The following is a 24,043-nucleotide window of genomic DNA, read 5'->3' as shown; positions in this document are numbered from 1 at the left end:
ATAATTGCCCAGAGTAAGTGGTATGTCATTTATGCCTCTTGTTTAAATAAAATGTAAAAGGGATGGGTTTTGCATGTGTGAAGTGTTACAGAGTATCTCCTTACATAACATGGAAGCAGTAAAAAGAGAAAGAGAGAGACATACATTCTTCAAAAAAGGACTGTTTGGGTCAGTTACTGGCTATAACTTGTAAATGCTGACATCTGAGCCTGTGCAGTTTTGGATGATAAAAACATTCGCCCATCCAAACCTCAGACTGCATCTGCAAACTCAAGCAGTGGTATGTGCAAATAAAAACTGACCCAAAACTGTGTGATACAGTTTCAATCCTACATGCTCCAAGGCCAGCTGGCCTTTGAGTGTGAGCAAGCCAGCTTGAAAGCTCATCTCTCTGCCTCTGGATTGCAGCTGGTCTTCTGCCCCAGTGACTAGAGGCAAATGCAGCTGGCAATATCTGCTGCTTCTTCGACAGCCAAGTGGCTATGGCTGCTGGCTCACAGATGTACTGCATGATCCGAAACCTTCCATACTGAATTTTTCAGAGGCACAGGCATCCTGTTATCTGAGGTCAAGTACAATTTCCCAAATTTTTAAAAGCCTCAGAAAACACAAGTCAGAACAAAACAAACAAAGTGGCAGTTCCACCAATACAATCCTATTCTTTAGTTACATAGAGCATCTTGACACAGTCAGGACTAGACACCAGCATGGATAAAATCTTTTCCTTATGGCTTCAGCTTTGATGATCTTGGAGGACATGCAACAGCAAGCAAAAAAGAAAATCTATTGCTAGAGAGGGTTGGACTGCCTGGCAGCTCAGCAATAAAAAGTGTTTTTTCCTGTCTGAATAGTTTGAAAGTGGCAGCACAGACAGGAATGATGCTTCAGCTACACAACATTTTGTTGACATTAGTCCAACACTGAGTGCAAACTGCCTTAATTTTCAGTTCTTCCAGTTTTGAGAATATCAGAATTGCCTAAAATCACTTCTCTCATTATATGAGCAAGGTTCACATGGATCAAAAAAATGTTATCTAGTATCTCTGGTGGAATATCTGAGATCTTTCTGTCATGATATGTAGGTTGCTCCAAAAGTAATGCATCCTATTTATTTCCATGGAACCTACAATAGAAGTAAAGAGCACAAAACATTATTTGATTGAGCAAATTATTAGCTACAAAAAACTAATTTTTAACATAGTCACCCCCCCTAGTTATGCATTTTCACCAGCCACAAACAAAAGCCTGCATGCTGTATCCATACTGATCTGCATGGCTGTCTGGAATGCAGCTTGTCTTCCCCATTGTCATGACCACTCCTGAAACACAGAACCCACCATTTCACAGTGCTCACAGCCACCGGTTTGTCTCCATAAATGTTCAGTAGGCATCAATGAATGCCAATGGGTGCGTTTTTTTTTCTGCATGGAGAAATTAAATGACGCACCTTTGCTTCATACTTCCACATCAGATACACTTTTGTCACACTTCCTCTCTGTTTCTGTCTGTCACAAAGTAACAAAATGGAATGGAATATCAGCAGGAAGGTTCAGCCTCTACTTCCACACCACGAACACCAACCTCTCATGTTGTGTGCCAACGTCCTAAAATAGGAGGCATTACTTTCAGAGCAATCCTTGTACATTTCACACACCATGGATTTTCACTGACTATTGCTGAGACAACTAACAGCATCTGTCTGTGCTACATTTAACAAATGGGTGTGATAAAATCAAAGCTAGCAATGTATAGGAACTGATGATTTTTAATCTGAACGGCCACCTGAAACACTTCGTATCAAATTTCGTGGCTTAAAGAATTTCTTATCTACTACTGAATTTGCAGTCCTAAGATTTGTTCAGACATTTTTCTTATTACTTCCCAAGATGTATTTTATGTATTGTTCTTCTTCAATCTAAATGAAATTTGTTTCCTTCAGGCTTGTGCAATGCACTAACACTTGGAGGTCTACAAGAGCTATGGTGCAATTGCAAAGCATTTTACTTGCTAAGCTGCCTAATGATAAGAAAAGGTTTCAGTTCTGCTTACAAATATTATAAGGTCTTCCCCCGAGTTCCTTCTTTCCTCTCTGCCTTTTTTGCTTCTTGATCACGGTCTATTTCCATCTCACCAATTCATCTTCAGTGTCTTCAAGGAAAACAGAAATAATTAAGAACAAGACAAAAGGAGATCACAGAAGATCAAACAAATGCAACTTCTGTAGTGTGCTGAAGAGGCACAGCTACTTGTGAGACACAGTATAAACATTAAAATATTTCTCATAAAGGCCTAGAGCTGGCTCAAATTTGTAACAAGACCAATTGGATTCCAAGGCAAAGATAACACAGATCAGAAGAAAAGATCAATGAATATTCTAGAGGGAAATGTGTAAAGATTTTCTGATGAGTGCTCAGTCAAAAGTGTACTTATGTGAAAATGACTCTCTTGATATTATCAGGCAAAATGAAGACCATGCGAATTCCTTTCATGAAGCTTCTGCCTCAATCTCCAGAGAAATTAATTTTGAAAGTGATATAATCTGTTTTTTGTTTGGTTGGTTTTTTGGTTTTTTTTGGGTTTTTTTTGTGAACCTCTTTTGGTGCTCAATTTCTTAATCAGTGGAAATAAGAATATTGTAAAAGATTATGTAGCTACAATTGTTAAACAACTATGAATGTTCAAACCTTAGTTTCGTTAAAATTCGACAATTACTTTGAAGGAAACAACCTCATACTGTAAAAAGCACAATTTTTGAAAAGAAAGACACTATAACTATAAATAATCTCAAACGGAAAGCAGGCTGTTCAGCTGGCATGAAAATATTTCCTTTCATTTCAGACAGTGTAGAAAACTAATGATTTACTATACTGGCTTTTGCTTAGATTTTTAAATTTTGTATGCATGTTGCTTGATTTCTCCCCATGTCTGTATTTGTCTTTAATTATTACTTTTTTCAATAATAATTTTTGATAACATGTAGGATTTATCTTAAAATGAGCCGTTCTTCTGCTTTTTTCCTTTATGCAGCTTCATACTGGTGAGTCATCGTGTCCATCCTGCTGAATTTTCCGAACAGAAGAAATGCATAACCTACATTTTTCACTGTAATATTAGCTTTTACCTCATGTCTTCTTCCACGGTGGGATCAAGTGTGCTTCATTTCTGCTGTCAAGTTGACTTCTTAGCAGTTTTCTCTTTTTCTGTGTTAAAAGAACATACCACTTCATGTGAATATATCATCAAAAGATAATCAGTGTTAAGTGAAAAGTTGCAACAGCTAACGTTGAACTCAGTAAAAATTGAGGACAATAGATAAGGTAAAGGGAATGCTTTTTTTTTTTTTTTTTTTTTTTTTTTTTAAGCACATAAAGATCACGTAAACCTTGTCAGGTTACTCCACTGAATATTTCTGCATAGCATTCATTGGCAGAGCCCTGGAGTTTCAGCTCACTGTTTATTATTCTTCAGTACTATGATTCACAGTTATTAAGACTGACTAGTGAAAGATCACTATCACATGAACTGGAAGGTGACTGAATGACTGCAAACTAAAATAACAATGAATGGCAGTGAACAGAACTAAGGGAAAGTATGAGAGTGGCAGTGTCTGATGAGCCTTCAGGACTGGCATCATTTAGCAAACCCCTTACTGACCAGGAAGATATATATAATAAGAATAACAAAGAAATTTTGAAGAAGTCTGTAAATAAAAGAGAACTAAGAACCATGAACAGCTGAAGAAGAGACAAAGCATTTATTGTGGGACAACAATCTTCTTGAAGGAAATTAATTACTGATATGCACCTGGCACTAGGTGCTAATCTCTGATCCTTTGGGGGCAAATTCTAAATAGATTATATCCCAAAACCGAGGAGGTCTAATTTTTATATATGCTCCCCAAAAATGAACACATGAAATACAGTGACTGAAAATGTGTAACATTAACTTCAGGATGGTATGAGTTTCATATACCTTGAGAGTGGGTAACTCAAGAATTCCTCAGCCCAAAATCGAGGAAGCTTATGAAATGATGAATTTGTTTGACAAGGCAAACCAAAATAAAAACCTGAAACCCTTCCTAACATATTCTTTTGCTTTATCAGGGGGTCTTTGTTTCAGATGCTATTCTCTCAGTGTACGTCTTCTCAGATCTTAGAATATAGTCAATTTTAAGTAGTGACAGTGAGATTTCCAAATTATTTTCTAAAACAGCCCTGTGAATTTGAGTATTTGCTTTTGCAAAAAATACCACCCTTGCATATATACTTAAAAATATATATATATATATCAAGATCTTTGGAACAATGGTATTGAACGTTTTTTAAAGTTATTGATGTGATCTGAGATGCTATGAAAAATAATCAGTAGGACTATGAAGTTGCCTGTCATTACACTGCTCCAAGGTAAGGGCAAACATAACATCCGTTCATCTTATCTGGGCTAGGTTAAAGTAAATAGCTTTCACTGTGCATGCTTTCATGATCAGATATTAGTGGGGGAAAAAAATCTAAACTATGCTTAGAAGAAAGCAAATGTAACATCCTTCATGAGCATTATAGACACAATCCTGTAGTTACTTATGTTTCCCAAGGGCAATGAATGCATAGAGCGATGACCTGGGTGTGGAACTGCTCTTCAGCTGGAGCTTACTAAGCATCACTCTGAAAATCCCTGGTATTTGAAAAGAAACATCACTACGAACACATGCCGTGGCTTTCCCCACATATTTATTTCTTCAGCCCTTTCAGTGCTGCAACTGGCATGGCCTTTTTAAATTTGTAAGTATTCTGTTTATTAACACGAGGAAGAAAAAGTGGAGAGAAATAAGGAGAAAAATAAATAAATAAAAGGCCTTTCATGTTGTTGTGTACTGCAGAAGAAAAAAAACAACAACGAACAACCAAATGAGAAGGGCTAGAAGTGAGCACATCCGCAGGAACAGCGGTAAAACTCAGCAATGCGCACTGCGACTCACTACCTCCGCGCTTCCACCACCAACCACGGAAAGCGGGCCACACCTGCAGGGAAAGCTGGGACGGAGTGAGCCCAGACGGCTCCACACCGCCCAACTACCGAGCCGCTAACCCCGAATCCCTCCGCGAAGGGGAGGGAAGACTACGCACCGCACCGCCTCTCGCCTTGCCTCTCCCTCCTTCGCCCTGTTGTCGGGGGTGTGTTTTCTTTCCGTGCCCCATCAAAGCCCCCTCTGTTATTGAAATATGAGGCCGCTTCCTCCCCGGCGGAGGCCGCTGGCAGGAGGCGGGGAGCAGCGGGGCGGTGCGGCCGCCTGCAGCCGCGAAGAAACGTCTCTTTGTTCGGGCGGCGCGGCCCGGGTCCGCCTCAGGGCCGGTGTGTGAGGGAGCTCTCCGCCGTGCTTTCCGCCAGCCCGGCTGCGTCAGGGCCTCCTGTCCGGCACGAGGCGAAGGGCTCCGGGGCAGCCCGGTCGCGACAGCTCTTAGCCTTGCCGTGTGAACGTGTGTTACTGTTATCACGGAATCACAGAATGGCTTGGGGTTGGGAGAGAGCTTAAAGCCCGCCAGCTCCAAGCCCTGCCACGGGCAGGTTGCACCCCCAGCTCGGGCTGCCCAGAGCCCCACCCTGAGTGCCTCCAGGGATGGGGCACCACAGCTCTGCCGGCAGCTGTGCCAGGGCCTCACCACCCTCTGAGCGAAGCATTTCATCCTCATCTCCCCTAATCTAAATCTCCATCCTTTTAGTTTAAAGCCACTCCCCCTTGTACTAACACTATCTGCAGTTGCCTTCCATCTCATTTGTAAGCCCCATTTAAGTACTGAAATGACTCACCAATAGCTATGCATAACTGCCTTCATATATCTAGGCAGAATTCCTTTTTTTTCCTGTTTTTTTTTTTTTTTTTTCCTTTTTTGTTATTTTTTTTAAATGAGATCCACTGTGAAGTCACTGATTAGACACAGCAGTGGTTGACCCCTGTGTGGTGACTCTGGTAGAACCAGCGGCGTCAGGAGTGTTTTTGCACCAGGATGTGCAGGCTCTGGCATTTCCTGATCAGGGAGGATTGATGAGCTGCAGCCTCTTTTGATGGTGCAGGCTGAGAGTTTGACACCCACAATGATAAAAGCCTAGCAGGGTCCGGGCTGAAAAATGATGTTAGAGACTTGCAGTGGATGTAACACAGCTACATGCTTCCATTTAGCATTTGTGAAAGAAGGAGAATGGGATGAAATGAATCTGCAAGACCAAGTTGCCTGGGTTACCTGGGTTTTCTAATCTAGCAGAATTTAGAAGTTGAGAAATTGTACATAAATTTTTTACTTCTTGTTGGAGGATCAAGCATCAAGAAGTGTATTTTTTTCAAACAAAACAAAAAGCTGCAACATTTGTATTCAATATAGATAACATTATTTGTGTCCCAATTTGCCACACATTAGTACATCACCAAGGCACCAAGACTGTTTTTTTGTTTGTTTGCTTGTTTGTTTGTTTGTTTTGGGGGGGGTGCAGGGCTGGTCTTTTTTATAATTATTATGATCACATTTAGCAACAAAGCAACTACAGCAGCTTTGTCTGTAGTTTTAAGAGACTAAGTTTAATGTGTTCACTTTGCATGCTATGTGATTTAGGGGGTTCCAGGCAAATGCTGTTTATATTTTAGCTGAATGTTTTGGAATGCTCTGTGTCTCCTGATGTGAAATGCACCCCAATCCGTAGGTTTTTAGTGATGGAGGACCAGTTTAACTTGAGGTGGTGTTAAGAGATACTCAGGGACAGAAGCTGCTGAAATTGAGGGCTGTGTGGTGCTAGTTCGGTGAGCAAGGCACACTCTGTAATTGGGGTGTGATGAGAGAAGCTGGACAATGTTCTTGGATTAATAGCTCAATTGGAAGTTGAGGTAAAACAAAAGCACAAGGGGATCCTGTCAGGTCCAGCTGTTTCTACCCCTGCACACCCCCGCCTTTCATGCATCACTTTCTCCCCTGTCTGAAACCACCACGTTCCCACCCTTGGAGCTAATGGCAGGGTGGGGGCAAATAAGAGGGGGGCGGTTGCAAGCGAGAAGAGGCAAGTGGTCAGAAGTATCACGTTTCTCAGGGTGTCCCACACCCTAAATTCAATGATCCCTTCATGAGGAAAACTTTTTTTTTTTTTTTTTTTAGCTTGGATCTGGTATGCAATGCAGAGCTTTTTTAGGTGCAGCTCTGGGAGGGCAGAAGCTGGGGGACAAGGAGGCTGGGGCAGGGACCTAGCAGGACAGGGCAGCGTGCTGGGACACTCTGTGTGTGAGTGAGTGAGACAGACCGCGTGTGTGGGTTTATTTTTTCCTCTCATTCCTGGGGTTTGAATGGAAAGCACGTTGAGCTGTAATTAAGACATCTTGGAGGCGTACTTAACTTATGACGTGTTGCTTTTCTTTTCCTCTCGGTGAGAAAGTGGCTCTCTTTTCCCTGAATCAGGTCCTCTGCCACCCAGAGCCACAAAGAGACACTCGGGACATAGGCACACACACGCACACGCCAACTTAAGGTGAGCACCATAAACTTCCTCTGCACTTCGCTGTCCTGTTTCAAACTGTTGGAGAGTTCTGAGAGCATCTTGACTCGGGAGCTCCACACAAGGTAAAGAAATAATCAAACTTTGGGGAAAGGTTTTTGCTCCTTTATTGCTTTGAGTCAGATGGGGATGCAGTAAGCAACTATAGCATCAGCTGCAGGGCTGTAGTGAAAGGACTTTGAAGCAATCTTGTTTGGCAGCTAAGGGGGGGAGAGGGTGAAAGACGAATTGAAACTGACTAAGTTCGGTGTGTTTAAGTGCTCTGTGTTACCAAAGGAGAGATCATATTGCAACTGCAGATTCTGAAATACAAAAGTTGTATACTTCTGCTCTACAGCTTCCTCCTGTGGGATTATACATTTCACAGAGATTTGTCTTTCTTGTAGAATTTCTCCTCCCTGTTAGATGCTTTTAGAAGTTTTTAGAATGCAAGAACAGGAGGACGCTGAACTGAACAAGAATCTCAATGGCTGGAAGTGGATTTGTGTAAAGTGCAGACTTTCCATTTGGAAGGAGAAAGATTTTGATAAGATGTGATAAATTACATGCTGAAGTCGTATTTGTCTATTTATTGATTATTATTATTTTTTATCAGAGAAAAGCCTGAGCAACATTTGGCACAGGTTTCTGTATCTCGACTCATTCATATGGATTGGATGGCAGAGACATAGCTACACATTATGAATGTGTAGCTATCTACAAGTTAGCTGGTCAATCACTATGATAACTTTATCCTCTCACTGCCTGTTTGTTTGCTTCTTGATCAAATACCTGTAAAGGAGTCAATCAAAATGTTTTTCATAGCATGACAGCTTGTGTGGCACATTTAGATAGAATGCATTTACAGGTTTAAATTAAAGAGATCTGTTGTTATCATTAGAAAAGAAGTTTAATTACTGTTTGGATCTTTCAGATCAGAATATATTTCCCTATATGTTTTGTGATGTCATGAATTGATATAACTCCTGCTGGAGGCTCTGGAAAATTGGCTGTGTACAGGAGAATCCTATGAATTACTGACAATGATGAGTTTGTGTTAATGATTAGGAAGACTATTCTAGTGTTTAAATACAGAAAGAGACCTATTGGGTTTTTTTTAGGAAAATGTTAAGAAACATGGCAGCTGAAAGCATAGGTGCAAGAAGTCTGTATAACCAATACACCCCCGCTGAGTAAACGCTTTCTGAAGATTGAGCATTTATAGAATATAGAGAAATGCACCATAAACAGGAAAATGATTACCAGTTCCTCCTCCAGAGACAACCAGTAGTTAACATTCTCGCACCAACGAGTGTCACACAGAATGCCAAATCCTTGTGCTACAAAGACAGCTCATGCTTCCTTGGTTTCTCATATCTTTTGGTGGCAGACCTTCAACTCCTGTAGAGGACAGCTAAGTGGAGTTGCTCTGAATGTGCTGAGAACCTAACCTGTGTATACTTACCTGTATTAAAGTTACTAACAAGCACAAAAGAGAAATTTGAAAGAAGAAATAAAAGCAGAAAGGAAAAGAAAGAAAAAAGTTAATTTGTGATGTTTTAAACACAGCAGTCAAAGCAAAAAGAAAAAATTTGTTTGTTAAAGAGCAGATCTTCCGAGTTGAATAATAAATCTGTGAAGGTAATAATCAAGACACTTCTGGCCTGCTCTGAAAATGTGCCAGAAGGCCAGTTTTTCTAATAACCTTCAAGAACATTCTAATGAGAAAGAGAAAAACGTCCATGTCATTATGAAGAAGTGTTATCTATAGCAGTGTCCTATTCAGAGACATGACTGCCAGTGTAATTCACGGTAAAGCACACTTTCTTTATGAGCCTAATGTTCAGTTTCCTCTCATTTTCAGTCAGTAAGGCTAAAACAACTAGCAACTTCTAAAAAACAGGAAGAGTAATTATGGTAGTACAAAGGTTTGGGGTTCTGGGAGAGAGACTTCAGAAAAGGGTGGTGATTCTGTCATGCTGCAGTGCACCTTTGTTTTTATAATTTGTGAAAGAGCAAGAAAAGCATTGTCTGCTGCACTGAGAACTCGTCAGTCTCTGATTTTATGCTGAAATGTGAGCAAATGAAATATAGTTGTTCACTGTTGGTCACAGTATGAAGCCAAAAGAGCTGGTATCAATATTTAGTTAATCAAGTCACTTAACCTCCCAGCCCCTCAGTAAAAGACAGGAAATAATATTGACCAAGCTTAAAAAGTGATTGAGGTCTTCAAGGGAAGGGTGACTTTGTAATTACTCAGACTTAAATGTACTGAAAGTTTTCCATTTTTGTGCAAGGATTAAAGAGTGAGTATTGAAATTAATAATTTCTTTTTCAACAGCTTTTGATTTGCTGTTGCACTGAAGCAGTGGTTAAACTACCCTTGGAATTTAAAATACTTTGCATTTCTAGATTTCATAGTGAACCTGACAGTGTATTTCATTACTTAAAACTCCCTAAAAATGAAAAGTACAGTTGAGGGGGGAAAAAAATCATTTTCATATTACAAGCTGCTTCTGTTGCTTGTGAGGAAGTATTAGACATTCTGTCTCCACTGTTAGTAACTGTAGGATACAGTACTGGGCTTGAAAAGGTAGCTTGTAATTTGTAGGTTACAAAATGTTCTTTGGGGAAAAAAGTCTGAATATACTCAGGATTTCAATCAATAGCGTTTAAGGAGGATTAGAGGAAACAGCTGGCTAAACAAATATTAGGTGTAGAGTGGATGCAGTGGTATAAATTAATAATGCAGTTCTTTATCTGCTGTATGAATGGGAGGTTTTGTGGAGATAAGGTGACCTTAAGGCGGTCACTGTGTGCCACCTAGTGGATACTGAGAATAGTTTTTCCAAATACATACGTATTTTAATCCTGAACATCTGTAACTAATCCAAGTGCAATTTAATTCTAAGTGGTTAGTTTTATTCAGTTTTACCATGAAAAGCTATCGGCTAACTTAAAGGAAAGAAAAAAAAAAGAAAAACACATTTTCAATAGTTTCTTTCTAGCCGCCTGTTATATCTGCTAAAATTCAGTTTGGGGTTTATTTGATGTAATTTGTCACTGGTATCTGTTTATGAAGAGTTGTTAAATCATTCAGTATTAAATATCTGAAAATTAACAGTTTGACATACCAAGCTGTTATTGGAGGAAGCAAAAAGGTTTTTGCACAAATATTGTAAATATTGTGGCAGAATAATCTGTGTTTGGCAGTAAGGATTTCAAAACTCCTTCCAAAACTCTGTTATCATGTGGGATGTGCTGTTGTTAAGCTTCCTCTTGTTTTGTTTTCAAGTGTGTTGTCAATGATAGGCATGGACAAAGCAAATGTCAGATTATTTCTGATACTCAATGAAAGGTCAAAACCCCTCTCCATCTTCTTTTCCTATGCATGTCATTTATCTCCACCTTCTTTGGACCTCACACACACTTAACTCTTGGAATAGTAAAGAGAAATGAAAACTGCCCTTTGGTCGACTGCACTGTTTGTTGTGTAGTAGACATTCTGTCTACTGTCAGGTGCTGTCAATAATATAATCATAACTCTAAAGGACCCAGTGAAATAACAAGATTTTAAGCAAGCATACATCAATCTGGATGTACTTTGTAACTGTTTATGTTGTGTGACCAGCTTATGTGATTTCACCACCATCAAAGCTCCTGCTACAGTCATCTCCCAGGCACCTAAAAGAAGTGAAACATCTATTGTTCTCATTTTACATTACTCAAGTAAGTGCCACAATGGCTGCTGTGGCAAAGATGTATTAAAATAATTGGCAAAATGTAGCTCCCTGTGCTTCACTCCTTCCCGATTTTCATCGCTGTCTGAACAATAAATCAAATGGCAAGTCCACACTTAGCAGAACAAACAGTTTTCATGTCCTTCTCATTTACTTAGCTTTGAGAATGCTTTTTTTTTTCAGTTGTTGTTTTTTTTTCAATTAGTACAACAGAGCGGAAATCCTGAACATGATCAATGGCTCTGAAAACAAATATTTAAAAGATGCATTAAGAAATCTCAGAGCAGTAATCTGTATAAAGACTCCACTGACTACTCTGAAAACATTTATTAAGAGTTACATAAAATAATGCTATAGGACATTGCTAGTGTGATGCATGAGTTAATGGCCAAAGCGAAACGGAGCTCCACCTTTCCATTAATTAGGCGGTCTACAAATGAAAGCCTTGGAAGGTAAAATACTACAGCAACAAATAGCCTGATTGATTTGATGCCATGCTTCATAAGGAAGCTACCATTTCGTTTAACTCTGCCTGGCTTGGTACTGTGAGTCACAGGAGCTGCAACTGGGAACCAAATCCAGAGAGTTGCAAGGCAGAAATCCCTCCCAGAACTGCACTTTCTGCTAGAGTCATCGTCGCGCATAGCCCAGGACATTTCCTAGAGCAGGGCACATCAGATGCGATGCCGTGGTGGGATAAACATCATTAATTGTCTGGCATTATAGAAATGAAGTCACAAGACCAGAAGAATGTGACTGGATATATGCCTCCTGCTTCAAAAAATGTCATCATGGCATTTGTCTAGCAGCAGAAGGCCATTGTCTTGAGACAGTTCTCCATTAATAATATTCCCTAATTACTTCAAATGCATACAGCTTACAAAGAACATACGGGCAATTGAGACAGGTTATAAATGTGTTTGGAAGAAATCTAGGCAGTAGAAAACAAATGTTGTCTGGATGCCATGTCATCTGCATTGTATCAGTAAATGTTTGTGCATTATGCTGTGAAGTAAACTGCCATCTCATGCAAATACCATTTATTTATTTTTACTATTTTTTTTAGTATTTTTTCCCTACAATGGCAGGTCGTTGGTCATTTGTAGTTCTTCCCATACAGGTTACTACCCTCAATTATTTCAATACCGATGATTCATTGTTCCTTTAGTAAGTGGCAATCAGTGCTTGGTGCTTCTGTTTTAGAAGATCTTATATGCAAGGCATGGTTACAATACCACTGTGCTGTTAGATTCTGATCCAGCAAAACAATATTTAAGAATCTTTACATACATCAGTAAATCACACAAATCAATGGCAACTCAGATAGGGCTCAGGGAATAAAGGCAGTGCACAAAACTCCTAGCCTGCAAATGTGTTTATTATAAACTTCAATATTTAGTTGATGTCGGTAAAGTGTCCTTTTAAGAAAAATAGCTCATATTTACAGGGAGTGGAGGAATCAAGGCTTGTACCCGCGAAATCTCTGTGTCAAAGAACCACAAGTTCAGTGTAGGACAAAACTTGTCATTGATAAAAAAGAAAAATCTTCTCAAAACTTGCAGTAGGAACTTAATGACTGTTCATCTATTTACTAATATTTTATATTATTTTATAATAATAATATATATATTATAATATAATATTATATTATAATTATATAATATAATATAATTATAATATAATAAAATATTATAATATTTTATTATTTATATAAATATGTGCCAACACCCCAAAATGTCTATGTGTTGGTTGTTATGTTCTATAAACATATTATAAAACAAATGAAAAACCCAAGCCTGAGTACTTAAAAATTATGCTATATTTATGTATGTATAATATTAAGTATATACAAAAATGCTGGCTAAAATGGGGAAAGCTCATTGCAACATTTCCTTCTTGTTTGAGCATATTTTCAGTGGTGTGCATGACTACTGAAATAAAAATTATATTCACGAGGTGACAGTGTGTTTGGCTGTGCATGTGGTGGTATGTTTGGTCACATGTATCATGTCACATTATTCTGATGTCTTTTGGAGACTAAATGTTCATCTCTTGCAAGTCAAGAACTGATAGGACACAGTGAAGATACTGATCAAATATTTTTCAGATTTTGCCCATGTAAAATGGTAACTAAAGAGGATGGTAATTCAGCTGTTAATATTGATAAATGTAACTACAGCCTACAGTGGCTTTAAATATTGAATAAAACATTTGATAAGTCATTGTAATCTGTCTGAAATCTATTCAGGGCAGGAAGCTTAAAATTCAGAGTCATTCATTTGGTAAATGGTGCCTACCATGGCATGTTTGTGTGACTGCTGGTTTGGGGTAATGTGGTCGCATTACTGAGCACATAGTAGGAGACAGAAGCACTACATGCTGCAGAGGCTATGAGTCTTTCAACACGGGTGCTCTGAGCAGGTAGAAGCTGAATGTATGTATGGCAGCAAAAGGAACAGTGCATTTAAATAAGTAATGATACATCCTGGGAAATCAAGCAGGAAAAAATATGTAATTTTTCATCAAGAATTTCTCAAGTAAATCAAAATTGTAACGAAACATTTGTTGATGTGCCTCTTAAGGTTCTCTTTAATGACACTGTCTGGTCTTTCAGGCAATGGGTTGTTACATCTAGTTTCCAAGCATTTCTTTCTCTTTACTTCATGAGCAGCTAAGACAAGCATGCAAGTATTAATTTTTCAAAAGCAAGCTCTGTATCTGACTGCATCTGCGTTTTAATGTACATTCCACTCTAATCAAAACAGACAACAAGAAAATCTTTCAAATCCAATAGGGCATTCCATAGTAGGATGGGAGAATGTTAGTTGGATGTGTGACATCTTCATAAATAAAGCCAGGAAGGTACTGTCTTGATGAAACTTGTGTGGCGTGTTTTCAAAACGAGTTAGAAAATCGATAGCTCACTGTAAAAACAGAAGCACTTACCCAATAGGATTTTGCCAGGGTTACTCTGTTTTGGTACTCTTTGGTATTTTCATTAGTTACCTGGATAACAGAATTGAAAATACACTTAAGTTGTTAGACAACATAAAACTGGAGAGCTTACTGTATTTTGGAAGTTATGCTTTGAATGGTTTTGCCTCATTGGAGGGAAGAAAAAAAAAAAAAAAAACTCCTTTTCAATAAACACCATGTGGTGAACTCAGGCAGGAAGAACACAATGTGGTAGGCTGAATAAAGTGTAAGGTCCCATTTGAGCTTGTTCCCAATGTCAGTTGCTGCATCTTCAGAGCTGTATAGACCAACCAAAGAAAGTAATAAATTAAGCAAAATGATAATTTAGGTAACACAACTTGAAATGAAGAACAGAAAAACTGCAGCTAGTGAAGTAAAAAAAGATGTTCTCGCTACTGTGTATCACAGTAATCCACTTATTTACTTTGAATATCAGATTGATAGAAACTTTAGATTTACTGTATTTCAAGAAGTATGGAACAAAATATGCAAAAAGTGTGAATTGAATAGAACCTTACCAAGAAATAATAGTTGCCTATCAGATACCTCATTCATAGAAAAAACTGTTAATGCACAAGCATTTTTTTCTGGCACTGGAGACTTAGATCCTCTCAAGTCATGTGGCAAGAGTGACTTACATAATTTCTGGTGCATCTGGTGATAGATGTAAATTCTATTATTCTATCTGAGAAATGCACCATTACTCAATTACTGCAATTGTTTGTTTGGACTCTGGTCTTTTCTTGACATTATATTGTGAAAATATGACTTTTTATTTCCAGTTGAGTATGAGTTTGAGCAGATCTATATTTCTAAGACTTGCAGTGTACAAAACAGTCATCTCAGGAAACACCCTTCCTTCTGTAGATAACGATAGTCATTTATATATATATTTTTAATATTAATGCCAACAGCCAAGAGAGTATCGCATTAAAGTAAAATGAAATCTTACAGATGGGGTCCACATATAGGAGGACAAGAACTCACCCTAATAAATGTATCTGAAGAGAGGGAGCTGAGGATCTCCAGTATGGAAGCACACCATCTCTGAATTCCTTTGACACCAAACAGACAATGTAGCATATTTCTTGTATCAAGACTGAATAAACCAATGACCCAAAGCCATTGGATAATAAAATTAGTTCAATAAATTTTGGTTTTCTGTCTTCAAAGCCCACACAAATGCCACCTGTGGCAATGGCTGTTTTGGAAGTGGAGTCAATCCCATTGTGTCTGCTTCAGAGAAATTTATAAATATATAGTCTTTGTTCTCCAGAGGAAAAGCAAAAGCAAGAATTTTCCTATTTTATAGTTCAAGTTTGGCAAATTCAGTTATTGTTCAATGTACAGTAAATTTGAACATCAGGACAAATAGAACTCTGTTAACAGCTGCATCTCTATTCTTATAGTTTTAGGATGCTCATATTCGTTTTATGAAGAGATGATATCTTGAAGGTGCTTTACAGACTTACAAGCTCCTCCCAGACTTTAGTAAGGACAATTTAGCACTAAGAAAATGTATGTGGTTTTGCCTCAAGGGGGATTTTGTTCATATTTCTCTGTCATGGAAGCTTAAACATGGCAGATGTCCTAGAAAGCATAACAGCAAATTCTGGTAATTTCTATAAAATTTTGCAGGTTTGTTTTATTACATCATCAGCTTTGAAATCATTGTATTAAATAAGAGTCTTGATTTACACTATGAGAAACCTCTTTGACTTCAGTGTTTGCAATACAAAGCTTGAATATCGACTCCCAAAATGAATTAGTAGAGCCCTAACCACACAATTTGGTCGAAGAATTCTTTATATCACTAGGCTTAATGAGTCTGAAAGTGGTATTCTCATCTCAGAGGAAATGGATCCATACTGAAATACAAAGAAATTCTGATTCAATGTAACAAAAACTGTGAGGGTGACTGAAGACTGGACCAAGTTGTCTGGTGAGGTTGTAATATCTCCATCCTGGAATGGGGGATTGGACTGGACAGTCTCCAGAGGCCTCAGCTATTCTGTGGTTCTGTGATTTATGCTCTTACATTTGTTTACGTATTTTCTATACACATGGTACAAATCTTAGCTATTTTTAACTTGATAATTATTGACTTAACTTAAAAGTGAACTATGAGTTCTCTCTTGGCTGTTTGGATATACAAAAAGCACAAGAATAAAGAAAGAGAAGATGCTACAGAATGATGCATTTTCAGGTGTCATTCAAGGAAAGAGGAAGCAGGGCAAAAGTACAGGGAAAGAAAGAGGAAAAAAAGTACAATATTGCTTTACCTCAAGTATGAGTAGAGGTGTGTAAGGAGAAGTTCTCCCCTACTGTGCATGGTAACTACTGCTGTCAAATGTTGAACAATCTGTGTTTAGCTGAATCTAAAGAAGAAAGCAAAGAAAGGCAACATACAAAAAGTGTGAAGCTCATTTGCATTATGTTTCTCAGTTGGCACTTCTATTTCCTGTCGTGCAGCCCTTAATTGCTCTTGCTTTGACCTTTAATGCAATTGTCCAAGACTGAACTGATCAGCATCTCTAGATTGACTCAGGAAGCAATGAGTACTTCATGGTTGATTCAGTGCTAGAAGAGTCTTTTGAAGTGTTATCTTTAATCTTGAAATGACTTCAAATGTATTCCAAGTATTGTATTGCATGGATAGTGTATAATAAGCCAGCAGATTTGTCTATGATTGTGACTTTTTTTTTTCCTTTGTATTGAAATAAGAGCAAAGCCTAGCCAAAAGTTCACATGCACAAAGCATTTATTTGGGATAAATTTGTGCTTGCTATATTTTTTGATACAGTCATTTTTCTGCTGCAGGAATAATACTGTGATTACAAGTCAGGTAACTTGACTGAAAATCTGAAGACCGGCATCTTAATATTTATATCTCCCTGCCACTGAGACTGAGAATTTCTCAGTGCATAATGGAGTGCCCACAGAGGAGTTGGAGGGAGTGCTTATTGCCATTTTCACTCCTTGCTGTGTAAGGGAGAGCTGTAGTTGATGTACTAGCAGGGGGAATGTAACACAGCATCAGTTTCAGACTCAGGTATCTGAAGACATATTAGTTGTTATGTCTTATTTATTATGTGCAATGAGGAAAAAAAGATTACTTACTAGTTAAGACTTTTTACTGTAGAGAAATTTTACTGCTGCTTGAAATACATATTTTCATCTCATTTAATTTTCTTTCTGACCTTGAATAAGCTGGGAGCTTCATAGTGCTTCACAGAGTGCATCTCTGTCTGTAAAAATGCACTGGTAAAGCCTACCTTTTTCACAGAGATGGTATGAATTCCTGTAGGTAACAAAATCAGTTCATCTGATAGTATACAGTCACCTCTAAAATGTGGCCATACAGACAGTTCAGTTGAGCAAGGCATAATGCTATGCCATATGTATTTCTTCTTGTAACAGTATCCCAGAAAGTACGGATATATATATATATATGCATGTCTTTCTGTAAGCCAATCAAATCCTGGCAACCTCGAATGACTTTGGGAGTGACTATAATGAAGGAACACCAGAGAAGGTGTAGGGAGAGTGCACGTAGGTCATGGACTGCTGTTCACATGATACCATGTAATTGTCTTTATGCTAAACTTCTGGTTTCCAAGGTGTTTATGAGCATTTCTGCAACACTGAGTAATAACAAGCTACTCACTGAGCTCAAAGCAACAATTTCTTTGGAAGCTGGAATAGTTCTGGTATTTATATAGTTTAGGGTTGCAATTTCCTACTACAACAGATAGCTACTATTACAAATAAAGAAGATATGGCTGCATGTTGAAGACTACAAGAAAGTAGGGAGATGTAAATATATACGTGTATATAAAGTGAAATGTAAATGTGAATATAGGTACAGAGAATAATTTATATTTGTAAAATACATGCAGCAATTAAAATTATATACCACTAGATGTGAACATTTTAGCATCTTTTTCAATACAAGGGAACCCCCATTATTCACCCTAGGATAAATTGCAAAGAAACAAATAGAGTTCATAAAGTGGAAGGCAACTTACAATCAGGTCAGAATGCTTTGAGCAATGAGATTATTGTTCCATATAAAGAAGGTAAGGCACATCTGGCTCATACTTCGTTGCAAATACCAGTTTAACTTTCCATTGTGTACTTTTCCAAAGGTTAATACAGTTGCCTGAAAAATGGTAAATAATTACAATAAAGATTGCGTATGATAATGTCTTCTGGCTCCTTAACTCAGAGACCAATAATACTGGATTTTACTTTCTGACTTCATTCTCCCTTTATAATATACTCATTCTGAAATGATTAATTTATAAACTCATAAACTTAATGGGAATACTTTTAGATATATCTTATTGAATATTCAAAGCAGGTAAAATAATTTATTTTGAGGTCACAAACATATGTCATATCAATGTCTTGTACTCAATCTTAGCTCCTTAGGCGAGGTGACAGATTGCTATTGCCCTCACAGTTTTATTCTTTCAAGTGCTGAAGGAAGGACTGAGTTATTAGAGTGAATGATCTTTTCTACGTTAAAGATTCAAGGAGTGACTAATTGTACTTGCAGCCCAGAAGGCCAGCTGCATCCTGGGTTGCATCAAAAGAGGGGTGGCCAGTCGGGCAGGGGAGGTGGATTGTCCCTCTCACCTCTGCCCTCATGAGGCTCCATCTGGGATACAGATCACATCTGGGGCCTCCAGAACAAGAAAGATGAGGAAAACGGGTCCAGAAGAAGCCACAAAGATTATCAGAGTGCTGGAGAGCATCTCTCCTGCAAAAGGAAGGCTGAAGGTGTGAGTTGAAGTTTTTTAGCTTGGAGAAAAGAAGGCTCTAGGGAGACATCATTCAAGTCTTCCAGTACGTAAAGGGTGCCTACAAGAAAGATGAGAAGGGACTTGTCAGGGAGTGTAGTGATAAGAAAAAAAGGTAATGGCTTTAAACAGAAAGGGAGCAGATTCAGATTAGATAAAAAAAAGAAATTCTTTACTCAGAAAATGATGAGGTGCTGCCCAGAGAGGTTGTGGATACCTGGAGGCATTCAAGGCCAGGTTGAGACTCTGCGCTGTCTCATTGGGTGAGTGGCAAAACGTGCTCATGGCAGGGGGTTAGAGCTCAATGATCTTCAGTGTTCCTTCCAACTCAAGACATTGTGTGATTTCAAACACAGAACTTAATGGGCTGTAAAATGTCAGGAATTTTAGAGAATTAGGTTGTATAACATATGATATAGAGGGATTTAGCATCAGGGAAAGGACATTTGTGACCTTGGGGTTTCAGGAAAGTTAAGGACTATCCCCGTTGTGAGTGGATATGATGCACAATGTAGCAGATTCAGGCAGGAACTGCTGAGCTGCACAGCTCAGGTTCTTATTATGTCGGTTTTCTTCACAGCTGTTCAGATCTTACACACTGCTTTCCATTACTGTGTCCTGCATGGTATTACAGAGATGGCAACTAGCGTTAAGACATCTGGTAAAACTAGAAAGGAAATTAAAAATGATCTTTGTATTTTTTAAAGTAAAAGCTTAAAAAGATTGATGATCCTTGAGGTCCCTTCCAATCTAAGCCGTTCTATGATTATAATCTGGAGGATAGTTTTGAAAGAAAGGAAATGAAACTGCTGTTTATTAGCTCTACTTCTCTAGTGTGCAGAGAATTCTAAATACTTCAATACATACAGATGGTGACGTTCTCCCTTTATAGCACCTGCGCTATGACTGCATCTTGTGTACTGCTAAGAGGCACTGCTCAGAGTTACCTTGAGACTACAAGTAACATGCCATCAGGGTCTGCTTTGATAGAAAATAGTTTCTAGCCATGATATTGCCTCAGCTAACTTGCACTGCTGAAAACATTTATTCAGTTTCTACCATATCACTGCAGTAAGATGTGAATGACATGTGAAACTCATACTCTTAGCTTCAGTGACTGATAAGTATAGGCAATGTTGTTTAACTATTGCTCTTGCTTGCAAAAAACAAACTATACTTGTCTTTGACAGTGTCCATTACTCTCTTACTAACTCAGAAAAATCAGATCACTTTTCCTTTTTTCTGTTGGACAGCAAAGTGAAAGATGTGCCTACACAGATACTATTGTCCTCTCCTTATATCTGCAAAATGTTGAAAACTAGCAATCTGAAATACCTTGATACAAGCTAGAAAGGCTTACTTTAGGTTGTTTTGTTGTTGTTTGTGGTTTTTTTTTTTTTCCCATTTAGTATTTTTGTATCTTTCAGAACATCCAGAGGATCTAATTCTAAATGTTCTAGATTATTCTATGTAGTTTGATTTTTTCCTCCATTTTCTTAACAAGTAAACACAAGAAAAACATTTCTTATGCTGGAGGCGAATATTCAAATGAAAGCACACTGGAAAATGGTTGCAGATTTTCACTGGGAGAAAGAAGGGCTTTGAAGAAAGCTAAAAAAAAGTACTTCAGATAAAATCACTATCAGCAGACAAAGTGGAGGTGCTTAATAGAAAAAAATGTTCAAAGTGAGCATGGAGGCTGAATACTGAGTTCATGATACTGGACTGCAGTTCTGGATTTTCTTTTGGGATTTGCCATTGGTTATGCTGTGGTAAAAGAAGAAATCGTATTTCACAGTGAGAAGAAAATGCAAGGCCTTTCACAGCAAACACATCTTTTATTTCCTGCTTGGAAAATATTTAAAGACTAATGAAAATTTGTTAAGAAGTTAAAAAAATAGTAAATAAAGGATAGGAGTGATGAAAAATTGTGAAGAAAGAAATCAGCTTAAGTCTAAAAATTGTTTTGGAATTCAGGGCACACAATTAAAGTCTATGTTGTAGACAAGGTGCTATTTATAGCTTGTACATTCAGAGTTTACACTAGGAATGAGTTTATAGTGGAAAGTATGCTAGGTTATGAGTGTGCCAGTGTCTTTTTTTTTTTTCCTAACGAAATCTAATTTGAGACATTTGAACAGAGGTGCTTGCAGTAAGGACTGATGTTGGAGACTTTTTTTTCTTCTCTTATAACCAGTTTTAAATCCTTAATGAAATATGTGTGCCAGTCCTTTTATAGTAAAAATGAAGGGAATTTCTCAGCTCTAAATAGCATCCAGTAACAACAGACAGGGAGAAGACTGAGGTATTCAGTAACTTTTTTGCCTCAGTCTTCACTAGTGATGGCCCTCAAGTGGATAGTTCAGATGATGGAACTGGGGGAGGGATTCCCCTCTCACTGTAAGCAAAGATCAGGTTCATGACGGCCTGAGGAATCAGAACATCCTTAATTCCTGATGAGATGTATCCCAGTGTCCTGATGGAATTGGCTGGTGTGGGTCTCTTTGCCACTCCCAGTTATACTTGAAAATTCCTTGCAAGTCAGGTGCACCCGTTTTTGAGAAGAGTAGAAAGGATGATCCAGGGAGTTACTGACCTGTCAGCCTCCCCACTGTGCCAGGGATATCATGGAGCAGATCCTTCTGGAAGCTATGCTAAAGCCCATGAAAGACATGGAGGTGATAGGGGATAACTAGCATGGCTTCACCAAGGGCAAATCTTACATGATCAACTTAGTGGCTTTTTATGATGGCATAAATATCAGTTACAAGGAAGAGCCACTGATGTCATCTAGCTGGACTTCAGCAAGGCCCCATAATATCCTTTTCTACAAATTGGAAAGATATGGATTTGATGGGTAGACTTTTCAATGGATAAGGAGCTGGTTGCGAGATTATAGAGAGTGGTGGTCAGTGTCTCAATGTCCAGATGGAGAACAGTGATGAGTTGTGTCCCTCAGGGGTCAGTACAGGGACTGGTAGGTACTCTTCAACATCTTCATCGCTGACACTGACAGTGGGACTGAGTGCATCGTCAGCAAGTTTGCAGATGACACCAAGCTGTGTGGTCCAGAGAGACAGGCTGAGCAGTGAGCCCAGATGAACCTCATGAGGTTCAACAGAGCCAAATGCGAGGTACTGCACATGGATTGCAGAAATCCCCATTACCAGTATAAGCTGGGGAACAAAAGGATGGAGCAGAGCACTGCCAAAAAGGACCTCGGGGTATTGGCAGATGGCAAACTGGACATGAGTTGACAGTGTGCCCTCACAGCCTGGAAAGCCAACCATATCCTGGGCTGCATCAAAAGAAAGCATGGTCTGCATGTCAAAGGAGGTGATTCTGCCCCCCCCCCAGTCTGCGCTGGTGAGGCCTCACCTGGAGTACTGCTTCCAGACATGGAGTCTGCAGTACAGAGCAACCTGATCAAGCTGTCCATTGCAGGGGAGTTGGACTGGATGACCTTTAAAGGTCCCTTCCAATTCAGATGATTATATGATTTTATGATCTGGCTCTACAGCCTTTGATGTCGCAGTTATGAAATAGAGGTCGTCCACAAACTCACATAGTAGCTGTAAGGAATGTCGCTCAGACATAGCACATTTTCAATTCTTTCTTTAATTCTTTGTTTTCCCATTTTACTCTCACCTCACTTCCAGGAGCTGCAGCCTTTTGCAGACATTCTCCTGTTTACACCTCATGGTTTGTTGACTGGAAATTTGTGGATACAGACGCTAGACTTTAGTAATCTCTCTCTGTTGCCCCAGTTGTTCGAAATGGGAACCTGCAGTTCTTCCTGCAGCCAAAGTCTAGACCAAAGCATGATTTGCTTTCTATAGCACTGGTACGTGCAGCATTACAACTGAGGAAGAGTTCATGTGTTCCCTTGGCTGACTCACGTAAAGGTCACCTAGAAGCAGATTCTTAGCCATAGAGCATTCCTCTCCACCTCCCCAGCTCCTCACACATGCTGTTATAGAACAAGGGCGCTGGGGGGGAAAAAAAAGAAAAAAAAGTGTTGTTGCTTTAGTTGCTCTCTCCTCCCCACACAATAGAAAATATCATATTTCTTAAACAGTATTCCCCTGAAGCCCAACTGAGTTGCTGTGACTCCTTGAGAGCAAAGTGCCTGTGGCATCTCCTGGCAGGAATTGTTCCATCTTTGCACTTCAGAGATTAGAGCTAAATGCCACAACTTAGTCTGCAAGTATAAGGAAAACAGCCCTTGCTCTATGCTCTATGCAAAACAGACTCATGCCTATACCTCAATCATAAAGATTACAGATGGTAAACAACAGTATTCAAAGACATTAGTTCCATGTAGTGCAATCTACTGGTTGTGTTAGAGGTGCAAAATTTTGTCTGTTAAATGCAGGCTTTTTATTTGCGCTCTTTGTCAGATTTAATTAGGGCAGAGATCTGAATTCTTAGAAGTAGAGTTCTACTGTCTTCAACATTTCTAGTGAGGCTAGACTATTAAGAAGTTCATTTGTTACATTTATGCTTTTCAGAAAATTTCATTTTGAGACTCCTGGAAGTACTTTTTAAATTGCAACCATTCCTCAAATTGGCCAAAAAGTCATGGTGATTTTATAAGGTCATTATGCTGTCAGCCAGATATACCACATTTTTTAATATTCTACTTGTTTCAATGACATTTTCTTTAGTATTCTTTGCTGTAATACTAGCAGTAGCCCCTCAAATGACAAACTCTTCTCACTTTGGCTCTGCAGTCCCCATGCAAGTGTTAAAATAGATGTCAAATATGAATAACCCACTTTAGAATCAAATTAACCACTATGCAGGCATGAGGAGGAGTGGGAGCAGAAGCCTGGGACCTGCTCAAATCCATCCTGACTGTTTTTGATCCCAGAAAGCGTCAAGTTAACTGTACTTGGGTATGAGCCCACTTTCTCCTTGGGATCCATTATAACTGCATAAGTAGTCATTCTTTTTCCAGAGCAGGTAATGTGCCATGATATTTCAAATGTAAAAATAAGAGACAGAACTTAT

At 38.8% G+C, this 24,043-nt stretch overlaps 1 protein-coding gene across 1 annotated transcript in view; it reads left to right on the top strand.

Moving 5' to 3' along the window:
* Positions 1 to 7,526: 7,526 nt before the first annotated feature.
* The window catches only part of HAPLN1 (hyaluronan and proteoglycan link protein 1), a 64,284-nt gene continuing 47,767 nt past the window's right edge, over positions 7,527 to 24,043 (top strand). The window contains exon 1 of the mRNA XM_042822973.1: positions 7,527 to 7,595. The gene's annotated coding sequence lies outside the window, so the exon portion shown is untranslated. The remainder of the gene's footprint in view (positions 7,596 to 24,043) is intronic.

This window comes from Centrocercus urophasianus, unplaced genomic scaffold (genome assembly GCF_019232065.1).
Source record: "Centrocercus urophasianus isolate 14NV4802_14NV808 unplaced genomic scaffold, USGS_Curo_1.0 seq_21, whole genome shotgun sequence".
In the NCBI taxonomy this organism is placed as follows: domain Eukaryota; kingdom Metazoa; phylum Chordata; class Aves; order Galliformes; family Phasianidae; genus Centrocercus; species Centrocercus urophasianus.
This window is presented reverse-complemented; position numbering and strand designations above follow the sequence as displayed.